The sequence below is a fragment of the Macadamia integrifolia genome, chromosome 10 (genome assembly GCF_013358625.1).
Source record: "Macadamia integrifolia cultivar HAES 741 chromosome 10, SCU_Mint_v3, whole genome shotgun sequence".
In the NCBI taxonomy this organism is placed as follows: Eukaryota; Viridiplantae; Streptophyta; class Magnoliopsida; order Proteales; family Proteaceae; genus Macadamia; species Macadamia integrifolia.
The window spans coordinates 30,919,173-30,923,324 of record NC_056566.1 but is presented as its reverse complement, the minus strand read 5'-3'; positions in this window follow the sequence as shown (position 1 = coordinate 30,923,324).

The window sequence follows — 4,152 nt, the reverse complement described above, 5'->3', positions numbered from 1 at the left end:
GTTTCAAGGCATTGTTTGGCATTCATTTAATTGTATCTAGTCTAGTCATGCCATCATGAAAATGCTATGTAGATTAGTCATCCTCACATTGTTATGCATGTGTGTTATGTTACTTTCTAAATGCCAAGTGATGAGATGCTTATGTGATGAATGTGACATCATGGTGCATAATGCATTAATAGACTAGATGCCATAGTCGGCTTGGAAACGAGTGCATTGGTGGCCCGTGGTATGGGACGCGGTGGCACTATGCAATCGTACTATTGTCATATAGGAGCATGCGGTTTAGGATTTTCACCGTCCCGTGCTACGACCCTTCCCAACAGGGGTTAAGGTGTTGGGTTATCATTTGGGGGGAAGCAGTGGTCGCGGTTGTCGGGTCACTGTGGCAGTTAAACATAACGCCCAGCGGGTCATTAGGACAGTCGGCAACCCCGGTGGTATATTCAAGAGGGCCAATCGTACTGCTTTTAAATTGCTGGAGTCAGCACCTTCAATTTCAGTCATTTACATTTTTGTTGAGAGCCAGTGGTCGGCATGTTTTTACTTTTCCGAGTACTCACAGTGGGCCTTCTCTGACAGCCCTATGGGCGTATCGCTGGATGGAGTTCGCAGCTCGTACCCGAAGTATACGCGCACTGTGGCTGTAGTAGCACTAAACCAAAGACTTAGTAATGTTGCTTAGGTGGATGTGATTTAAAATGTATTGCATGGCATGTAGTGCATATGATTGTGTTTTGATGTGTGGACTGCTGTGTGGTCCACCTTACCACTTACTGAGCTAGTGAGCTCATCCCGTAGGTACCCTTTTTTTAGATGATTTTGCAAGTCATACATCTGAGGAGCACGGGGTGGGTCCCACAGTCGAGTTCCCTGAAGAGGACTGGTGGGCCCCTGAGGAGTTAGAGTATGGCATTGACTGCTCGTGCGAGAGTTGTACTGCGGGACCGCAGTTTCTGATGCCGAGCTCAGCTCCACTTCTGAGGCCGAGCTGAGCTCTACCATATGATGCCGAGCTAGGCTCAACCCTTGATGCCGAGCTGAGCTCTAGCCTTTGATACCGAGCCGAGCTGTGTACTCTGATTATTTTGATGGTTTCCTTTATGTACTTGATATATGAATTGTACTTTTATTGTGTAAATATCATGCCTTCGGGCCCATATGTATATAACTATTGTATCATAATTCGGGTATCAAGTATTATGGGAACATTCACAGGAAAACTTAGTCTTCCGCTGATCTGATGAGCTTATATTAGTTGTGTGTATGTTGTGGTGGAATACTGTATCAGATGATCCTGGCAGGTTTGGGTTAACCGGTGTTAACCCGGTCACTAGCCTGGTTCAGTGTGAACGGGGTGTGACAAACGGTGGTATCAGAGCGTGATGCTCTGCTCCACTCACAGCATACCATTAGAATCCTGTAGACTCTATAATAGGGAAATGGGGTTTGGTTAATGTAAAAGCTTTAAAGAGTAAAAGCCAAAGAATGAAGTATTAAAAAGGGTTGCATTAGATGTTGCATTCATGGCATGCGTGAGAGTAGATAAAAGGTAAATATGTTGATGTTATAACCTATCGGGTACTAGTTTGACAAAATTTCGACAACATAACGGTGTAAAATGGGATTTCCAAAAATTTACACACAAACACCTGATAAACAATAGATAATATGATATAACAATGATCAAAAGTAGCAAAATACACCACAACTAAACTACACAAGTGTTCAACATATGATTTCACCACAAAAATCACTATCAAAATATATTATTCCACAAATGAATTCAGTTACAGTGCAAATACAATGAATAAGAAGAAATGAAATATACAACAAGGTCCACAAAAAAGGAAAATAGATAAAAAGCTGGTGTGGGCGAGCTAAGCCCTCACTGGTCATCGTTGTCGTCATCAATGATCACCACGTTCGTCGGAGGTCTAGAGTTGACGTCGAGGCGATGGTCGTACTAGTCAAACCTCACGTTCACCAACCGTACTGCCCTCCGTAGTCGACCAAAATCTGCTGACATGGCGTTGGCCGTGGTGCTCAAGTCCTGGCCCAGTTGGAGAAAGGACTTCTCTAAAGTAGCCTGCCTCTCCAGGATGCGTTCCTCCCTGGAAGCACTCTCGTCTAGCCTTCTCAGTAACTGAACTTGGCCATCCTGCAGGGCCCGCATGGTGGACATCATGCCCTCAAAATCATACGCACCACCCTCAGGTGGTGGGGCTCTCTGCTGTGCGGCTGCAGCTCTGAAGGAACCAGGATTGGGACCTCTCGACTCTTGAGGCGCCTCCTCAGGGATTTCACCACCCACCAGGTCATCCTCCTCATCCTGAGGAACATAGCCCTCATCATCCCCGCTGGACTCGTCCATGTGGACATCCTCCATAGGGGTAGCCCTCCTGTCCCTACCTCTCTGAACTCTTGCTCTCGGAGGTGTATCCATGAGGGTATGGAGACCCATCCTCAGGAGGTTACTCCTGTCGAACCTATCAGCCGGAGTCTTCCCCTCCTCGCCACTCAGGCCCACCCCGAAGAACTCGAAGATCCTAGTGAGGATCCTGCCATAGGGGAATCCTCCATCCTCAGGGTGGGAAGTGTGGTGCTCCATCGTCTTGAGAATGATGTATGGCAGGCACAAATGCTCGACACCTCCCTCTACGGCTGTGTAGATGCAGAACGCGATGAAGGCTGCCATAAAACCCACCTGGTTCCGGTGACCTCCTCTGGGGAGCAGGTTGAACTAGACCAAATGGGATAATAAACGAACCTCGGGGTAGAAGGATATCTCAGACTCCGGATGGGTACTGCTGCTGCAGATGGTCTCGTAGATGAAGTCCGGCGTCTCCAAACTCATGAATGGTCCCAGAGGCTTACTCTTGGGAGGATTGTAGTATCGGTGCCCAGCTACTGATATGCCCAAGATGCTGGCCAAGGTATCCATAGTCAGCTGGATGTCTACCCCCTTCACCAAGCTAACAATGGTGTACTCCCCGTATGGATGAGAAACGTCCAAGTTGCAGTAGAACCGACGGACTAGCTACTCGTAGCATGGACGGTCTACGTGGAGGATAAACTCCCAGCCCAGTGCTGAGAACCTCTCCTGAAGCCGAGCCTTGTGGAAGTCGTCGACTACCACGGTCTTCTCCATCATCACTGACCTCTTCAGGAAAATTGGCCAGTTGGCTGCTGCCTCTGCACTATGGAAGAGCTCCTCGTCATAGTCCGAACGGTCCGACCGGGCAGGTCCGGGTCTCCCTGTGCGGGGGGCTGAAGAGCTGGTTTCCGCACTCTTCCGCTTAGAAGCGATAGTCTTACGTCAAACGCCAGAGGAAGAGGGTCCCTTGCCAGTGCGAGATGACATCCTGGCAAGAAGAAAAGAAAGTGGGGTGAGTAAAGAAAGGAAAATGATAGCAGTAAAGGGAAGCCCCAAAACCCAAATTCTCGTAAAATGGAAAAGGCGACAAGCTAGAAGTGATAGGGAGCCTATGGACATGATGCACGGTAAGTGACAAAGCGGAGACATGATAAAACAGCAAAACGACAGCAAAGAGCATATTTAACATGAGAGGATTCGATTCCAATGCGCAAATTCAATCACAATGGAGTACAACTTGAAACCATAGGTCTAAGACGAAATGCCATGGTAGCGGGATCATGAATGTACAAAAACGTACCCAAATAGACTGTGGAGGTCCACAAATACCAAGTATGTGATGGAAATTAAGGAAACCCAATACAAAAGAGGGGTTTTTCATGGGGAGACATGAGGATTCCAAGAAAAAGAGACATTTCACGAATTCTATAGCATGTTAAGCACAAATCAAGTATAATGCATCACAAATGAATCATTAATTGGAGAAAAAGAACGAGAATTGAAGAAATCCCCAATTTTGGAAAACTAGGGCACGATTTGGGGTTTTTCTCCAAATGAGGAGATAAATCCTAATAAACTAGGAATGATCACAAGAGAAACATCACAATCACATGGAAATGTTATTCTATGGAAAGAAATGTGGAAAGAAAGCCTAGATTAAAGTCTACACCTGCATTTTTACTCCCCAAGAGGAAATTCTGAGAAAGGTGAAGAAGAGACTTACTTGGAAGTAGGGGAGTTGAATTTTCTTAAAAGCGCTGAGTTGATGAGTGGAA